Source organism: Homarus americanus, unplaced genomic scaffold (genome assembly GCF_018991925.1).
Source record: "Homarus americanus isolate GMGI-L3 unplaced genomic scaffold, GMGI_Hamer_2.0 scaffold57980, whole genome shotgun sequence".
Taxonomy (NCBI): domain Eukaryota; kingdom Metazoa; phylum Arthropoda; class Malacostraca; order Decapoda; family Nephropidae; genus Homarus; species Homarus americanus.
This window is the reverse complement of record NW_024716703.1, coordinates 22,945,536-22,966,309: the sequence shown is the minus strand read 5'-3', so window position 1 is coordinate 22,966,309 and position 20,774 is coordinate 22,945,536. Positions and strand designations below refer to the sequence as shown.

Here is a 20,774-nt window from a genome sequence, read left to right as displayed (position 1 = left end):
CACACCCATTACGGGAGAACTAACAGTAACTCGGTATTAAACTATAACTGTATCTTAATCTACAATACACTACGATACTATATTATACTAAACTTCCGATTACGCAGATTGACTCGTAAACTACCTATAACAACGCCTAACCTAACACTTGCTATTTAAACACAATGGTAAGTTTATACATCATTAATCGAATTTATACACTGTCTCAATCCTTCTCCTATACAGTGTGATGCTAAACCAAAAAGAAAAATCTCAGGTGTGAAATTCTTAATCCTGTTTGTACCTGTTAATTAATCATCTAATTTGTAAACACCACCGGTCAATATAATACGATCCACAACAGCAAATTCCTCCCATATCGATGTGCTTAATTCTTCTCTATTTACGTAAAAATAATCTCTGGTGTGTTTCATAACTTAAGAATTATCCCATTTATTGAGGTTATATAATTTACATCCCCTGACGTCTTTGTTCTGATCTTCTTTTTAACATCCGTCTGTTCTTTGTTAATTTGGAACATACTGTATATCATACTCTCCTCCTCCCATTCCTCCATCTTCTTCTTCTCCCCATCTCTCTCTCTCCCCCATGCAGCACTCCATCACTGTCTCCGTTAGATCTCTCCTCCTCATCTGCCATTCTCTAACTCTCACCTTCCCTTCTCCCTCCCTTCCTACGTTTCCTCATCTCCCCTCACTTTCCTCGCCAATCGCCCTTCTACCTCCCTTACACTCCCCGGCCCTTCGCCACTTTATACTCAACGCTTCTTCATTTCTCGCCCTATCTACCCTTCCTTTCACCTATCCTAACCCTATGTACCCTTCCCTTCACCTGTCCTTACCCTATCTACACCCTTCCCTTCACCTGTCCTTACCCTATCTACACCCTTCCCTTCACCTGTCCTTACCCTATCTACCCTTCCCTTCACCTATCCTTACCCTATGTACCCTTCCCTTCAACTCATCTCTCCTAGTGGCAGTCCATCCTTCACCACTTCCAGTCATAGTTTAACCATCCATCACCTCTGGTCATGACAGGGGATCGTCACTTCCAGCCACAGTGTCGCTCCATCACGGGGTCGAGGCAACACGAACTCCCATTCTCCTCATCAAACACGACCTATAATACATCATACTAAAAGTTAACATGTTAAAACTCATGAAGGAAGGAGGAAAAAATAAGGGTTCATCGTTCTTGTCTCCTGTGCGCTCCCCAGTAACACACACACACACACACACACACACACACACACACACACACACACACACACACACACACACACACACACACGGATCTCAACCTTTCCGTGGCTCCGTACTTAATACTGAATGTATCAGGAGCAAGTTTGGGCCCTTGGAACTTCAACTTTTGGGCTCAGTTCTCCCTGCGGCTGATATGAAGAGCAAGATTAATGGACCAACTTATATTTGACGTACGGCCGCCTCGGGGGATTCTGTTTCTTCGGGAGTGGCGGCACAGAGGTCATATTTGCGACGTCGCCGGAGTTGGTGCAAGACATAATGGGCGTGCGTAATGTGACGTCATTATAGTCAGATTCGCTGTAATCGCGTGAGTAACACACAAGGCTTATACACATTGAGAGAGCATACACGCCTGGAGGTACACACGCACAGACAGGCCTACACACCCAAGAATGTATTCACCCACACACACACACATCCTAGCACTTCTACACACATACCCAGCGACGTTCATACAAATTCCAAGGAAGCAAAAACGTCCACATGTTACTGAAATTGTCCACATACCTCTAACATCGTCTACGAGCCATTGTTAACGTCCAGACCCCATCAAGAATGTCCACAAACAGGTAAGGAAGGTGTGTGAGCAGCGTGACACACACACACACACACACACACACACACACACACACACACACACACACACACACACACACACACACACACACACACACACACACCCCACGCATCAACAAAGCTAGTCACTCCAACATAGAACCTTAATGCACATACAAAGAGCAATATTTACACACGACAAGGACGTCCGCACACCCACACGAGCCTCCACATAAACACACAGGTTCTCACACACACACACACACACACACACACACACACACACACACACACATTACAAAGGTAAGCCATCCACCTGAAATGTTTATAACCATCTCCACTCAACTGTACGTTTTAGCGCTGGAAGGGAAAGTCTTTCAAGTGTTGTTTTAAAACACCCAATGACCCGACTCCTCTTAGGTCACTCTTGTTCTCTCCCGCAAATTCAAACATCATCTAATTGATAGTTACAAGTGCACACGTATAACAATTTCCTCGACCCTTACCTATTCATTTAACCTCTCCTTCCTCTATCTTCCCTTTCTCGTTATTTAATCCGCGTTCTTCCTTCCCCTATACCCCTTTAACCCATTGACTACATCATCCTTCTCCTTTTCAACCTAGTTTCTCATAACCTTATTCCATTTACCCTTTATCCCCTCTTCTCCATTCACTCCCTTACCCACATTATCCTTCTCCTATCCACTTCTCTCCATTCCCTATCTCCCCTTCCTTCTTTCCTTACCGCATTTCTCCTTATCCTGCCTCCTTTATTCTTCCTTTATCTCCCCTTCCTCCATTCCCTATCTCCCCTCTCTCAGTTCCCTCCATATATTTCCCCTCAATGGCAGAATTCTCAGAAGCTCTATTTGTCTGGACGAACAAAAACAATTACGGTGAGACCTGAATTTCCGGACCTGCTGAGAACTGGACCTGCATATCTAAGGAAACTATGAATTTGGGAATTTAATTAAGACCTGGGCTTGGGGGATTTGACGGACCTGATGGGTACCTGGAGTTTATGACCCGAGAGAGGCCTAATAAGAGACCTGAACTTGGGAATCGTACAAGGACCTGTTCTCAAGGACATGATGGAAACCTGGTATTAACAGACCTGATGAAGAGGCATCCAGAGCTGTATAAAAAGTGATTTAACTTACAAAGGAAACATGACTCTATTCGTTCAACCTGGAGAAATTTACGAACCTCTGTCCTGCATCGAGTGAGAAGTGATACCACCTCAGAATAGGCAAACTGTACTCCAAGCTTTGTCAATAAAATTTTTAAACTAAAATTATCAACAATCCATCGGAAGGAAACACAACAATTCCTTGATATTTAAGGGTCTCTCCTTCACCTCGCCGATCTTCTTTGTGGCCTGTCAGCACATTCTCATCAACAGGCAGGAGAGGGGTGGGGGGTGTGATGGGGGCTAAACAGTGAGAAACCCTACATCTAAAATTCCTTTCAGACAGCTTAAAGTACGACTGTTGTTTGGTCTACCATGGATGATGACTTGTGCCCGGTGCTTCATGGTCCTGGCAGCTGAAGCATAATAAAACCTACGACAGCAACACCCATCACGGACACCTGCCGGCAGACCAACCATCTCCTCATCTTCGTCCTCTCCCTCAGACAGCTCCTCATCCTCCTCTTCCAACTTTTGATGGCAATGATAAAACATCACGACGTGTTTTTGTTGCCCTTCAAAAATCCAATTCATACCGGTCCATTTTTTTTTATCAGCGTCCCTTTTTTTTCTCTCTTTTTTTCCCCTTCGCCTCGAGTGAAGAATAAATAATTAACCTTCGCTCTGTTGGCACATCAAACACTCCTCACTTGTTTTTCCTCGCTTTTTTACAGAATCTTTTTCACGTCTTCTTAACTCCTGGACTTCTCAGCCGCCGGTGGAGTTTAATGAATTACAATGACTAATTAACGTCGCTCTCAGACTCCCCCCTTAGTGTATTTATATACTTGTGTGTGTGTGTGTGTGTGTGTGTTTTATGTGTATGTGTGTATGTCAGAGAGAGAGAGAGAGAACATCAAAGGATCCAAACCAACAACAAGAGCTTTTGAACTGAGATCCCATGGCACACGCACCTTACTCTTGAGACACAAACAACTACCATTTATATTTATTACATACCACAAATCATAATAACCATCCATCAATTAACCCTTATCGTAACATTGCACTTATAAGGAATAACACGGTGGGAAAAAGAGGAGAATAGAGAAAATAGACAAAAATACAAAGATTGAGAAAATTTAACAAGTTATGAGAGAAAAACAAAACAAAAATATATCAAAGGAGTTTATTAACGTAGGAGTCAAGTAAAAGGTTAAAAAAGGCACAAAAAAGGTCACAAAAAAGGGTACAAAAAGGGCACAAAAAAGGGGTAGAAAAAAAAGGGGGCACGTGTGGTTGTTGTTGACAGGATAGCGGCCGTCTCATCAGCAGTCGAGGAACATGGGGCTTTTCATCACCACGCGCGCCACCCCACTAACTCAATTTTACGCAAATAACACTTTTTAATACTGACACTAATCTCCCGCCACGACGAGATGAGGGTGGTCCGTGGTCTGACACCGGTCCGTGGTTGCTCGTCCTTGGATCTGGCTCCTCTGTGATGTGACTATACCTTTTACTAAACACCAACAAAGGCATGCATGAAACACGGTACACATTGACCAGGTTCTTATACTTACCTGGACCATTTGAACGTCCAGGTAAGTATACTGTATACACTAAACACTTCAATTTGGCATAGGGTCGTCTGTAGAGCATGTTGTTATTGTTGAAAGGGGGAGTAGCTATCACCCTTCTGTTTGTGCAGGACAGAAGGTTAACTCACCACCGCTGCTTTGTGTCGTGGCCTTGATAGTACAGACATACAGGTATATACAGTAGATACTCATAATATACAAGGGTTTTTTTTTCATTATACGAAATCCCTAAATTATTACTATATTTTAGGACGTGCAATAAACAGGAACCTAAAAATCAATAGGACAAAGTTTAATATTAGAAGAAACGACAGAATAGACAGATATGGAGAAGAGGTTAGGGAGAAGCTGAACCGATTCGGCCAGGCTGTGTTGGGAAGAGAGGTGGGGTGGGAGGTGGGGAGGAAGGAGAGAGGTGGGGAGGAAGAAGAGAGGTGGGGAGGAAGAAGAGACGTGGGGAGGGAGGAGAGACGTGGGGAGGGAGGAGAGAGGTGTTCATTGACTAAACGAGTTCTGCCGCTTATCCTCATCAGCAGCAGGTACAATATGGTAGCTAACACGACCCAATGAATATATAAAAATCGCCTCTGAGTTAGTTAATCAATAGAGAAAATCAACACTTTTCGAGCTTAGAATAACATGGGATAAAAAATTCATAAAACTCACAAAGACAAATAGTCACTAAAAGAACAAACTGGGTACAAGGGGAGTAAAAACTAGAGCAAAAAATAGCTTAAAATAGTTTTTGATGTTGTCGCCTCCTCTTAGCCATCAAAACAGCATCTGGAGGACTCGGTGTCACTACGAGTCTTTCTTCCCACAACTCACTGACATTTTTTTTCTACCTCATCACTTAAAGGAAGACTCCCCCCAGTCTCTATAGCTAGATAAATTGAGTGAACATGAGTCAGTTTACACCACCTAATTCTAGACTCCCGCTGGGCTCAAAATACTGAACATTGATATCATCCGCGATCATGTTGGGTTATAACTGCATACCAAGGTTCTCCGACACCCCGTTATCTGTTGTCACGTTCACACAAGCTAACGCTCATCTGCACAGAGAAACACATGCGGTCAAAACTCAAGGAGGGGAAATACTGCTTATTATGGACTCAGCCAAGGGACCCATACAAAGCGGCGTTTTGTGTCAAATATCTCTCTGAACTGAAGTTGTTCTACACATGTCGCCTTCACAAACACACGACACACGGATTCATGCACAGACAGATGGACAAAATCTTCATGTTCCCTCTCACTATAGGGCGGGGTTATAAATCTCAGCACATTGTACAAGCGTTCTGGCCTCGAGCACACACAAAAGAACCCAAAGGCCATTGCAGCCAAGGTGCCAGAGTAAGCATACAAGTGTTTCAAAACAAAGTAAACAAATGTTTTAAACCCAAGCAAACAAGTGTTCCATTTCCAAGCATACAACCGCTGTATACTCATGTAAACAGGTGTTCTAGACTCATGACCAGAGATCACCTCTAGTCCAAGGAAAAATAGCATTTCTGATCCATCCCAAAACTCTGCCGAGACCACGCACACAAGTGTGGCCTGGTGGACACGGCGCTCGACTCATACGACCATTGAAGATCGGTGGTTCACGCCCAGTGCGCCCTAAATTGATCCAGCTTGTGAAAGTCAGTAATTTTACAGTAACGGAAGTGAAAGAGTAGAGTACAGGTCCGGCCGTATAGCTTCCTGGTATACTGATAAATAGAATACAGTTTACTGTATCCGCACCGCCCCCAACGAGCCGTCAGGCCTATGGAAACTACTTTTACTTTTCCAGCAAGTGATACGAACACAGGTAAAAGTGACCTAGGCTCATGCTAACAAGCTTTGAAGACCAATATAAGCAAATGTTATGAACCCAAGTCAGACAAACAAGCGTTATTCTGCATCCAACTAACAAGAATTTCCGGTTCCAGTAAACATTTGTACCGTCCCCAAGTAAACATAAAAGAGTTTGGGAGGCCATTACAAGCAGAGTGCCAGACCCCGGAGGAATCCCTTTCCTCCTGGAGAAGCATCAGACTGAGGGCCGCTCGGAAGCCGCTCTCGGTACTGTGCCATATATTACAGCCATATTCTTGACTTACTGTTATCACCTCTCTTTACACTTCACACGCGGGTGAATTTTAACGCTCTACACTGTGGCATCTCCCGCCAGGATGCCGTTATCTCTCCCTCCCATGAAATAACACATATTCTCTTGGGGGTCAAACGGGATTTGATCTTCCAATGCATTAACTAGAAAAAGACAATACGTAGAACAGTAGGAGAGAACACGACCCAAACGCACCCGAGTAAAGAAACAATTATAAAAGCAAGGAGAATAGTGAGGTGGGCTCAGGCGGGTGCGGGAGAGGTGCCAGACTCTGGGTTCTTTACGATAATGTGCTGGCGTCTACTTCCTGTGGCTTCACACTGGGGTCGACACGCCGCTGCACATCTCTGACTTAGGCACCACCTCATCAACTGCCTCTGTGCCCCTCTCCTCCAACCTTGCTATTGTTACCACCTCCACTGCTTAACACCAATCAAATGAGGTGTGCATTAACTGCAAAAAAGCTCATAGTAAACTGTGAGGTGTGAAACAAACAACTTACCAGATTCTAATCAAAGAATAATTCACTTCGCCAGAGAGTAGGATTTACGATGCTCTAAAAGTTTTACATCATATTTTCCTTTACGGTGACGAGAGGCGCATTACTGCTTCCATGGGAGTCACACGGCGAGTTCTGTTCCCAGAAATTGTAAATTACGTTTAGTAGGCTTACGACAACCCAGCCTCACCTGGCGTCGAGAGAGAGAGATAGAGAGAGTGGAGGGGGGAGGGGGTGCTAGGGTGGAGGATCATGGGTGGGAACATGTCGGTGGGGGATCACAGGCTCACGTCAACAAGGTGCTGGAACACGAGGAGGGGGCATGTTGGTGGCGGAAGGTCAGAGGAGCATGTGTGGGCGCGAGTTACTATGATCCTCTTTCATCCAATTACGAGAAACACAAAAAAATAGCCTTTGTGAGTGGTATGGGTTGAGTGCAAAAGGGGCTGCCTAGTGTGGCCCAATAGGCCCTCTGCAGTTTCCTCCATTCTTATGTTCTTAACCTTGTCCCCCAACACAACAACCCACTCTGGAGTATCTCGTATTTTTAATAGCAACAATAACCACTAAATTCATTCAGCCGTATACAAGTGCTCTGCCAACTGTTATTGTTCCGTACATAATAGTTTACATGTAAATAATCTCTCTCTCTCTCTCTCTCTCTCTCTGTCTCTCTCTCTCTCTCTCTGTCTCTCTCTCTCTCTCGACCGCATAGTTCCTCCTAAACTTCCAAAATTTTTACCTTCTTCTGGGGTCTTCCGCTGGTCTGTGTGGTCACGTCCATTAACAGTAGTTGATGGCGTGTTGTTACAGCCTTGCTCAACATGCTCAGGCGCTGTTTCAGGAGACGATGTAGTTAATCTGGTGGCTGGCCCGATGGTTTCACCCTTCTCGAATGTTAAAACGCATGTATACCTCACACTTATAAGCTATATATTGGTCAATGAACGTATCTGGGATCACACACACACAGACACACACACACACACACACACACACACACACACACACACACACGTACGCCCGTCTGACTCATTCCTGCAGGTGATAATGGTCGAGGTTAAGAGTTTAGAAGGTGGTCACAACAGATCCCGTAAGGTGCCTGACCCCCTCCCCCCTTCCCTCGCCCCAGAGCTAAAGACTGGGAGCTGATCCTCCTTGTTAAACCAGCGGGATGCAAGGCCAGACGCGCCTGGAATCTATATTAACACAGGATTTCCAAAGGACGGGGAGGGGGTTGCAGGGTTGGTTGGATCGAGATTTTTTCTTCGTCTTTTTTTGTTGTTGTCTGTGTGAATCCTATTACCTAACTCTGTAGCTTTCTTTAAGTGTAAATCTCTTATCCTACCCTAAATCCTTCTAAAATCTTGTTCTATGCTCAATTTTGGTCAGCAACAATTAGTTAATTTCACTGGTGTTTTCCAATTCATGGCGAGAGTAGCTTGACAAGTTTTGAGGGGGAGGATGAGGGGGGGGGGGGATTACATATCGCTCAGCTGAACTAGTTTGGCAAGATCATTAAATCTTAGGTTGAACCTTGATGATTATGTTTGTCCTGGGTGCAGGAGAGGCCGGGGAGCCTCCATTGTATATTCAGCGCGCCTCTTATATCCTGCTTCTCAAGACTTATGAAACATTCACAAGAATCGCGACATGAAAACTTCACATTAGAAAGCTGGCGACCCACGTGAAGCTCCTCCGCTCACCTTAAAGTTCGCCTTCCATTTACAAGTCATCATTCCTTCTTTTGTTTCCATATTTTCAAATTAGAAAATTACAAAATCTCCAAACTTTCAACCCAATAGTTTTTATAGTTGTTATCTAAAAAAAAATAACACTGAATGACAATACAACAATCACAAGACGTATTTCAGGAGTAAAAAACTCAACCTGTTTACCGTCACTAATGTCACCACTAAACACCAGTCAAGTAGACGACAGCGGCGACATTTTACTGGGTGAGATGGTCTTCCCTCCGACAGAGACCACCTCCAGGAAGCTCCTGTGGTACAAATTTGTTAAAGCACATTGTGGAGAGACTCACAAGTGAGGTCTGATGACTTGAAAATGAACGTAGAAACTACACAAGAATGTACAAGTTTGGACTGGAAGACTGATTACCTCACTAACGACGGCTGGCTACCCTAGTGGTAAACTGTAGTGACGGATGACATCTTGATGAATGACGGCATCTTGGGATGACACATGACACGGCGGCGAGGGAGAGTGGTCGTGTGAGAGGGGCTCACCGGACCGCAGGAAAAGCCCCATCTAGCTCCTCTAATGGACCCATTTAGGTCTCTCCGACGCAGATCTCCATCATGATCAACATCATCCACCCACAAACAAAGGTTTGTATCATCGCTGTTTTCGACAACGTCATGTTTACGGCCTACACCTGCAGTGATGTTAAGGGCACGAAAAGTTTGTATGACATTAACTTTAGCACGAGTAAGATCCAATTAACCTAGACATTACCATATATGTCACACATTATCTACCTCGAGAGTAACCCGGGGGCACTCATCCGTCAGTTTGGTCTACGGCCAGGCTCCCTGATCAACCAGACTGTTGCAGCGTTGCCGTTGGTAGCCTGCAAGTCGACTTATCCAAAGTTGAAGATTTTTATTTTTTACAGCAACTAGTTAGTATTATTATTATTATTACAATTATTATTCATTTCCACACTTAAGAGCCCCCCCCCTCCCCCCGTTTGAGTACAAGTGCAGAAATATTTACGTTATGATGTAATTAACCCTTTTCTACCCCCATTCCTTTTGTAGAGAGTCGAGGCAGATGGGAGACCTGACGCATGAAGGCCTTAGCACGCGGAAGACCATGACATACACTCAGCCCTGACAGTTGGACAGCCCTGAAATCTGGAGGGTGGAGACATGCGGAAGGAAATGGCGCGAAGGTTCTGACACGTGGTAGAACTTAAGAGGAACCTGGCGTGTGTGGGGGAACTGGCGTGTGTGAGGGGGGAACCGTGTGTGAGGGGAAGATGGGGAACCCCGTGAGGGGGAAGTGTGTGGGGAACTTGGCGCGTGTGTGAGGGGAGAACTTGGCGTGGTGTGAGGGGGAACCGGCTTGTGTGAGGGGAACCTGGCAGGAGAAGGAACCCGTGTGAGGGAGGAACTTGGTGTGTGTGAGGGGAGAACTTGGCGTGTGTGAGGGGGAACTTGGCGTGTGTGAGGAGAGAACTTGGCGTGTGTGAGGGGGGAACCTGACGTGTGTGAGGGGGGAACCTGACGTGTGTGAGAAGGGAACCTGGCGTGTGTGAGGGGGAACCTGGCGTAGGGGGAGAGGGGGGAGGTGTGACATTCTGAGGAGCAGCAATTACACTTAAGCCAAATAATTTATACCAAAGACTCGTGGTGAAGATTTCCCCAAAGAACGTTCTGTTGATCCAGCGAGTTGCCTTATGAATACTAGATTACACTGTTAATGAAGAACGACCATCCCTACCCCCTCCCCTCCCTCCCTCCCTCCTAATAGTGATACTGTACGTAAGAGCCGGGCCTCAATTTTCAAAGGCCTATCTTCTTAAATGGCAACCACCGCTTCGGGTACTCAAACTTGTAAACAATTACTAAATGGTCTTCCCCTAAAAATTAGTCTTGAAACTTTAAATTGGTTTTTGAAGCTATTTATTTTAACCTTCAGGCTACAAACACTTTATGTCTGTGTCACAGTTTCTTATTAATTGGTAAGTTATAACGGAAATCAAGTCATTAGGACCGTTTTTGTCATCAAATTCCCTAAGTTTAAAAACGGGCATAAATGAATATGTGACGAACCAAACATCAACACGTCTAGTGTAAGGTAAAGTTGATGATGACCGACAGGTGTTGCATCTGGACACATTATTAATAGAAATATTAAACTTTTCAGGAGTAATGTCGCACTTTAGAGATTTTATTATGGCTAACGCCAGAAGATTTGATTTAAGCTGCGAGGAACCCTTGCCACTCAATGGATTAATTGACCAAAATATTAAATAATATGCAGCATGCATAAACGAATAATAATAATAATAATAATAATAATAATAATTTAATGACAAAAACAACAACAAAAATAACAATAATATACTCAACACTCCAAGAAACAAAGAGTTAACTAAAACAGCCAGTAAAGAGACAAGACCACTGCGGAGTCTAAAAGAAACACACTGGCGTCCTCCCCACGAGAAGAGAGGGAGCAGAAGAAGAGATGTACTCAGAGAACTTCCTACAGCATTGAGAACTCCAGACGCACCAGCGAACTCCGAGGAGCCTTCAGTAGCCCTGGGGACCCGTGGAAGACAAAGGGAACCCTGAACACAAAACACACACCCGACAATACCCAGAGGAAACCTAAAGGAAGTGAGGAAACCACAAAGCCATGGCGAGACGAAGCCTGCAGAAGGCGACAACAACTTTGGAAAGGGGGGTTGGGGAAGAAAGGACCTCAAAAGCTCCAATGTATCCGCTTGGGAGCTCGGTGGAGTCCGGAAGAACCCTAAGCACCAGCAGCCCATCTTCCAGTGAGCGGCGGGATGAGCCTCTCACGTGAATATTCCATCGGCAGGCTTGACCGGCATACTAAACTGTGGTCGTGGTGTGGGAAGTCCCCGCTAGCCGGCCTCCACCACTCACCACCCACATTTCTCTCTCCCTGACCCCTCCACACCTCCTCTACACACTTACCACTACACCTCCTTAACTCTCAATCCCCTACCTCATTTCTTCCTTTTTCCTGCATCTTCTCCATCCACCAAGGACATCAACCCACTCATCATTCCGCCTACACCGAGCTAATATATCTGGGTCATAAATCCCAAACACATATTCTTAAAAGACATATAATCCATCAATGTCTCAGGAGGATATGATGGGTGGACAATACAGAAGCCATATACCGAGGACGACAAACTGGATGACCACACACACTTACCCCGCCGCCTCCCTGGGCCCAGTGAGGGAGACAAGGAGGAGATACACAACAATAAAAATCACCATTACAACCAAACATAAGGTGTGGTGGAAATACGAGAAAAAATGCGAAAGTAAGACAAAATATAACAACACCAACAACAGGGGGACACCAATGAACAACCTCTACGTAAAAGACAAAGAAATTCAACCAATAATTCACAACATAAGTAACTACTGCACTAAAAAATAAAATAAATTATAAAGGTTATCAACTGCTATCACACACAAACACAACAACAACAACACCGGGAAGATTAAAAATAAAAAGCTCACTCCTCTTGGGGGGCAAACGACCTATAAATATACCCTGGAAATTCGTGAAAGACGCCCCCCCCCCCTCTCGTCTCCCTCTTTCCCCCTTGGTCGGCTGAACAACATTGAACTTGATCTATATACAAGTTGGCCTTTAAAATCAACAGAAGACCACTCACTAGACACACAAGTTTCCCGTTTAATACACAGTGCGGTGGATGGTACGCGGACACCCAAACTATACGCTCCGCCAATCACCTTATACAACAACAATAGTAGTAACATCAACAACAGCAATAACAACATTAAACCACCCAAAAACAATAACATAATTAACAACAACAACAGAAACATCAAACTATGAAAAACAACAAGAACAACAACAAGGGCAAGGATGTTGAGGAGACTTGACAAATGAGAACAAACAGGAAGGAATTAAGCAAGAGAGAGAGAGAGAGAGAGAGAGAGAGAGAGAGAGAGAGAGAGAGAGAGACAAATAAACTAGAACAAAGAACACTAACCAACCGCAGGATGTGAGAAGGAAGAGATTGATAAAGAAGAATAAGAGGCAATAAACATGAGATACGGGAGGGATGAATGAGAACAAAGAGAAAACAGTAAATACCAAGTGTGTGAAGGGGAAGATACTGATAAACAGGAACAAAGAAGAAGCGACTAGACGTGGGTGTGTGAAGGAAGGGAAGAATAAGAGAGAGAGGGTAATAAGCAGGAACAGCGTCAGCAGGGATGATGACACATAATGGTGGGAAGATCACATACCATAAGAAAAACTCCACCTAAAATTAGTAAACATTCCTTCCACCTTCTTGAACCCTTTCTCTTCCTCTCTCTTCATTTTTCTCTACTCAGCCAATTAACTTCTATCTTTTCATAGCACTTACATCCTTCTCTCCCTCCTCCTCTCCTAATTAAGTTAATCTATTCACAGAACTAAAGTCTCGTCTTTCCAACATTACCCATCAAATTGTACAATAAATTCGCATTATAAATCATAAAGTCTGAAATATGGGGAGAGATTCACTGTCGTCCACATCAGCGAGGAACATATTTATAACTCCCCAGTACGACGACAACTACACTGCTGGCTCAGATACGTGAAATTATCGCAAGACAGAAATAGACACGTGTCAAGGTTAAATAAGTAAAAGGGTATAATACTACTTACGTGTTCGCCAGCCCCGGTTACCTCAACATACCTGTAAAAGGGAGAAAAGAATTATTAGATCATCGAACAAGTGAGACATTGTAAATATATTCTTTGCCTGCGTTAAACCATCGTGGAAAACTACATCCCTCACGCTTGAAAAACGTCCACCAGTCAGATCAGGAATGGTGAACACTGGGACGAGGACAAGAAGCTACAAATATTGCCAAATTCCTGCGACATACAAGTCAAAGACATCGGTTACTGGGAGTGTTTTCTTGTATCCATGGTAGCCCGGGACAGTTCCCTGAAGCCTGGCTCCAACATCGTCATGGGTGTGCCAGCTGTACACCAACCGTGAGAACCAACTGATAAGCGCGTCACGAGACATGTTCCGGGTGTGTGTGTGACATGGCACGTCGACAGTGGTGTTGCGTCATCATCCTGAACCGTCCCCCCCACCACAACCTAGCGCAATCTCCCCTCTAACACATACAAACAACGCACACATAATACACACATACATACACAAGTCTTATCACATAATAAAACACAGTGACACCTGATACAAAAACAAGGCAAGGCGGAACACTAACGGGATCCCGAGATGGTGAGGAAGATACGAGTTTCATTATTCGCCCTCCCCTACCACGCCTAACACCAGCACCAGAACAGCTTGGTCTTTAATCAATCAGCCCTTCACACACACACACACACACACACACACACACACACACACACACACACACACACACAGTAAGACATATTCCCTTCCGTGCTAGACGCCACTAACTCTTAGCACACAGCCCATAAGACCCTATCCGGTCACTTACTACCCTCTATTTAATCGATCCCCTTCTATAGTATATAATAATACCACTGCCCCAAACCATAACTAACTAGTCTCTATCCATTCACATACTGTCCCCATTATAACCTATTCTCCTACCATGGGGCCACGTCACTATCCATTAAAACACGTAGACTAGTAGTTCCTATCCTCTTACATAACGTCCACATCCAACACCCACTCACCCTTCAATACGTAACGCTATTAACACAAACTCCTAACCACTAACCTCATCCAGTTTCATAGCATCCTATATCTACCCTCATCCTTTATCATCCGTCACTAACGCCACTCCCACCCTCTACACTCATCCACCAGACCACACTATTTCATCCATCTATACTTTATGTCCATCATCAACCAACTTGCACCCTCCAATTTACTTCACCACTACCACTATCCTTCATCCTACGAGAGTAAACCCCACTTCTATCCTCTCTATTCATCACTCATCCCTACCATCCCCAACACCTTCGGAATTCACCCCCCCTCCTCCACGCCTTGATCACAGCCCAATCCGTTCACCACGCCTCCTACCCATTCCACCAAGTCTCCTAACCCGCACACCACGCCCCTACCCCGTACACCCACACCTTCCTACTCCGTTCACCACGCCTACCCCGTCCTCCACGCCTCCTACCACATCCACCACGCCTCCTACCACATCCACCACGCCTCCTACCCAGTCCACCACGCCTCCTAACCCGCACACTACGCCTCCTAACCCGCCTCCACCACGCCGCACCACGCCCCCTTAATTACTGGACTCCCCTCCCCTCCACACGAAAGTTTCCAACAGAAAGGAAATGAATAATACGAGGGAGTGAGAACCGGATTTCTCCAAAATTTAGGGCAAAAAGTATAGGATCATATCCTTCACGGAGTCACTCAAGCCAGCACACACACACACACACACACACACACACACACACACACACACACACACACACACACGACACGACATCACAAGTTATGACACGCATTGTACAGTACATAGTAAATTATGAACATCGTATGATATCATTCCTATTATTAATATTTATCATTATTACTATTACCATTCTTATTATTACGTATTTATCAGTATTATATCGAATTGCTAATATTATAATTATTATTATTATTATTATTATTATTATTCATGCTATAAACGGATAAAAAATATCCTCAGTCACTAACAAATTCGTTGTTAACTCTCAATACTTATCGTCCCACAATAGTTGTTGAGGGAGGGAGGGAGGGAGGGAGGAGGGTGCTGAGAGGTCAAACAACAACGTTAAGTCATTATGTCTTAAGGAACTTGTAAATCTTTCTTCGACCCATAATCATTCCCATTACCGCGTGGTCAGGTTCTTCATCCTCCCCCCTCCGCCACAGTTCTCAAGTCCGTATTCACAGTCATCACTGCCAGACGGTGAGCCCGACCATCGGAATCCGAAGCTCGGGTAGTCGAGTACTCCAATAATATATCCATCCAACACAAAAAAAAAAAAAATTAACCAACACTAAAAAAATTCACATCATATGTAAATATTATTATTCTCTGGCGTCTGTGAGGTTTGTTTTGGAGGTTATATTTCACCGGGCGGTTGGTGTGCCACGAGTCAGCTGTCAAAACACGGCGCGGGAAGGAGCGGGAAATATGGATGGCCGAGAACGTGGCGTACTCTGTCTTTTAAACAGCACAGTACTCTAGTTAGCCTCATTCAAGAGAAGGGGAAAATTATACAAGACAAGGCATCTGACCCCTGGAACTGTGATAAGATAAATGCTTTGTTTGTTTGTTGATGCACGGCTGCACACTTATGATCAGCCAGGATTATTTACCACTTGTAAGTAAACTGAAAATCTTTGAATGTATTTGGAAACAGGACTTTCTGTCACCAACAAACTCCTTTCCTATCAGTTTTGAATATATGCTATCTCAATATATCAAAATTTGGAGGGTGAAAAAAATCATAGGGCGGTTACCCATTCCCAATGAATTGTTCCAACGAAACCAGATCCACCGCCTTCGAGTCTGTTGCGTCTCTGAATGATCACACACTAAATGCTCCCGATCGGTTGGGCGGTGTAAATGCTACGAATACGGCCCACAGTCAGTCCCACACTTCCCTCGACCATCATCACAGCCTCGTGCACCTCACTTCAGTATCTCTCCACCCAAGTTGTGTTCCTCTCCTCCTCTCACTGTTCACCTCTCTCTCTCTCAGCTATCTGGTGTCAAGAGCTCTTTAACTTATTTCTTCCGTCATTAGTCCCAGTATCCACTTAAACACGGTCTCCTCGCATTTAAAGCATATTAACAGACGTCTACAATAGTGAAAATGGGTCCCATGCGCCTGATAATACGAATACAGCACAGTGCAGACTAAACCCTGGGTACACAAGGAGGCCGCCACTGTACTCGATCGCTTTCACAGTTGGTACCCATTAACAACTGGGTGGACTAGGGGTGCACTGAGAGCGACCTAATATAACCCTTGGGACGCAAGGCTTGAAATGAAAGCACTCTGCTGCCGCGTCTTTTCTATAGTAAAATTTTGTTAGGCTGTCTATGAGTAAGTACGTGTATGAGTAAGATACTGTATATAGTTTATCTTTCCAGTAAGAAGAAAATAATACCTCATATTAAGAGCAGCAAGAAGTGTTGTGGTGACGCCCTCAGCTGTCCTGTAGCGCACTAACACACCAAAGACAACACTGGCATTAACGTGATAAAGCAACACACCCAGCGGTACACATGGAGTGTTGTGAAGACTCTCAACACAGGCAGGCATGAGTCACCCTCCCTGGCAACACAAGGGAGGCCGACACTGATTGATGATACACAAGCTTACCTTCACTCCCATTCCTTATCAAGCTCAAACTACCATTTAACACTTGCTCACCATGATGGAACATTCCACACACTGCAACATGACGACGATATGGTCATCCTCGCTACGGCAATAATAGTGAACCTTTCTTAACAAAAACCACCCCTTTACTGCGATACTCACTTGATTAAACGAAATTGTATTAGAATATATTGAACCGTATTTTGAGTTAAGTTCTGGTAAAGGACAGACGGACAGACAAACGGAAACACAAACGAACACAGACAAACGGAAACACAAACGAACACACAACAGAAACACGAACGGAAAAGATATCCCTTGAAAACATCGTCGAGAGAGAGAGAGAGAGAGAGAGAGAGAGAGAGAGAGAGAGAGAGAGAGAGAGAGAGAGAGAGAGAGAGAGAGAGAGAGCTACTAGAAGAAAAACTAACCAAAGTTTAGTGTTATAAGGGAGGCAGAACAATACAATGGACGGGGGTTTATAATTCAGTGTCACAAATATCATCCTCACGCCTCACGCTTCTATTATTATCTTTCAGGTTTCCGGGAAGCAGGAAGTCCCACAAACACTCGGTCTCTCTCCCTGTCTGTCACTCCCAGTCGAGTATTACGATTATCCAGCGATGGTGAAATAGTGAGTATAATTTTCTCCAAAGGTGATTTATCAGAGCCTCCATCCTGACTACAGCTATGGCACAACACTAGGAAATGACAGAACCTTCACCGGCACAGGTGTACACGGGAGTACTTAGTGATAGGTCAACAGTGTAATCAGGAGTACCAGCGACAGGTGTACACAGTTTTTTGACTAGCGACATAGGTGGCGTCATATCTCCTACATACTCAGTGTTACAGCGGGCAACAGTTTGGTGATATAGTGTTACACCATCCGGAACTCTTGACGTCCATACCTGGGGACACACCTGTCATATGACGTCATGACAAGCTTGGCATTATGCTTGCCAACGTCAGCAACAGGAGGGAGTTCATCTTGCACACTGCTATTCTGGTCACTATATATTTTGAACGTCTGTACCCTGGACATTATCTGTCATATCACTCCGCAGTGCAGTACAGTATGGTACAGTACAGTGCAGTGCAGTGCAGTGCAGTACAGTACTACAGTACAGTCTACCCATCGACCGAGTTACAAGTCCTGTGTCCCGGAGCAGAATAACGCAGTACCGGCAGTGCTTTGGGTCCACTTTATTAACACGTTTAAGAAGTCAGTATATACTCGTCACACAGCTGATGATATATTTAAAGAACGATGATCTATCTATCTATCTATCACCCAGTTTAGCTTCTCTACATAAAAGAGTTAGTGACCTGTATCACGGCCCACTACGTCAGGTAACACCCCAATAGGTCACTTCTAATCTTGCCCTCTCGCTTCCGGTGTTAATGTTGGTATTATCTATATAATGGCTATAAACCTGACAAATGTAACTAAGGCACAGGTCTGACATAGCAAAACAGTAAAAAAGCTGTAAGGCAACATCTTAACTGCGTACAGCTGGTGTGTTGTCAGTAGCGGTGATCCAAGGTAATCCACAGTGAGGCTCAGAGAACTTAAGGTGAAGTTGCTCACTATAACTACAGCTCAGATAAGGAAATTAAACAATATATTACAACTTTAAAATAATAAAGGCTACACAAATATGGGGCCTAGCTCACACCAACGCGGACCCCGCTATGGTTTCCCAGTCCCGTGTGTGCCAATATTAACTTTATTTGAAATTTTAATTTTCTAAGAAAAAGGTAGTGGATCAGTTACTATAATTTATTGTCATAAATTACCTAGCTTTCATTAAGGCAGGTGTATGTATTACATTACCTTCAATTAATGGAGTTTAGAATTTAAAAAATCATTTATTTATGCCGTCTTCTCATCTGGTGACGTCAGGGCTAACCTTGAGCTAAAGACCTATTGCTGCCAAAAAAATAACGAAAAACTTACAACGTTTCATTGTTCTTTTGGCGTGATAATACGCTGTTCCTGTACACATCATCCCTATCAGGCGACCTATAACCTAGTTTCCTCCGTAGGTGTCCTTATAATCTAAATCTATAATATATGAGAGCCATAACACAGCAGGCCCCTACACCCGCCGGCAGAAAACACCTTATTTTTTGGGTGTGGGAGTGGGCCACATATTTACATGGGTGTGCCGTTTATTTCTTGCCTGCCACTTCCTTGGTCTTCCTCACGCATGACATTATCTGTGAGCGAGTATGTGGGAGGGGAGTGTGAGATGGGGAGTGTGAAGATATGGGGGTGGGGGGATGGGTAGATAGGAAGTGAGGTGGGGAGGGTGGGGAATAGGCAGGGCGTATGGGGAATAAGAAGAATGTGTGTCTGTGTGTGTGTTGAAAGATGGAAGGCAAATGTAGCGGGAGGAGGAGAAGGTAGAGAGAAGGAGGAAGAGAAAGGGGAGGAGGAGGGAGAGATAGAGGACGAGGAGGAAGATGTCGCGGAACTGGCGGTTATGGTGATGATAAGGAGAAGTTAAGATGAAGACGCTGGGGGGAAGATGGTGGAAGAGGTTACCATGGTGATGAATGGTGGGGAAGGTTGTGGGATGGATGGGGAGTAAAAAAAAATAAAGCCAAGGTGGGGACACTATGATTGGAAGGGGAGGGAAGGGCATAGTGGGGAGGGCATGGTGGGGAGAGGAGAGTATGGTGATGTCACTATGATGGGGAGGGTATGGTGAGGACACTACATGGTAGGACGTGGGAGAGAACTAAGGTGGGGAGGAGGAGTGGATGTTGGTGGTAGAAAGATGCTGTGGTGGGGAAGGAGGAAGAGAGGGTAAGGAAAAATGCATGAGGGATGAGGAAAGAGGCAGGTAGGGTGTGGAAGAGGGAATGGTGGAGGGAGGATGAGGAAGGAGTCAGGGAGGAATGAAGCCTGAGGAAGGAGTCAGGGAGGGAATGTGAAGAAAGAGGGAGGGAGGGAGGGAGGGCGAGCCGTTGTTGTGATGAGGATATAATGGCAGAAGAGGAGGAGACATAGGATACGATAATAATGGTGAAGCAGGTGAGTGGGAAGGGAGGAGGATGAGAATAAAACAAGAGAGAGAGAGAGAGAGAGAGAGAGAGAGAGAGAGAGAGAGAGAGAGAGAGAGAGACGGGGGATAGGAAGAGGGAAGATAGAAAACAATAAGAGGGAAAGGGAGGAAGAGAAAAACACTAAAGAGGGAAGGGGCGCAAATGAAAAAAGATGTGTAAGGATAGACGAAAAGGAGGAAGCAAAGGAGGAGGAGGAGTGTGTGCGAACAGTAAGGTAAGAAAAGGAAGGATGCTCATAGTCGGGAGGCCGAAGGAAAGGCGAAGGAAGGAAAAAAGAAGAGAGAGATAGCAAGGGAATGGAGAAAGAGAATATTGAGGAAAGATAGGAAAAAAAAGGAGGTGGCGAGGAAAATGGTGGGTGGGTGTGGTAAAAGGAGACAGGAGAAGGCAGGATGTAGAATGAAAGGAGAGAGAGAAGGTGAAAGTGAAGCACGGGAAGAAAAGGGGAGGG

The 20,774-nt window shown here is 44.7% G+C and overlaps 1 long non-coding RNA gene across 1 annotated transcript in view; it reads right to left on the bottom strand.

Annotated features, from left to right (window-relative positions):
- Positions 1 to 20,774, bottom strand: part of LOC121858336 — a 78,928-nt gene that overhangs the window by 19,147 nt on the left and 39,007 nt on the right. The window contains exon 2 of the long non-coding RNA XR_006087420.1: positions 13,580 to 13,610. This is a non-coding gene — a long non-coding RNA (uncharacterized LOC121858336). The remainder of the gene's footprint in view (positions 1 to 13,579; positions 13,611 to 20,774) is intronic.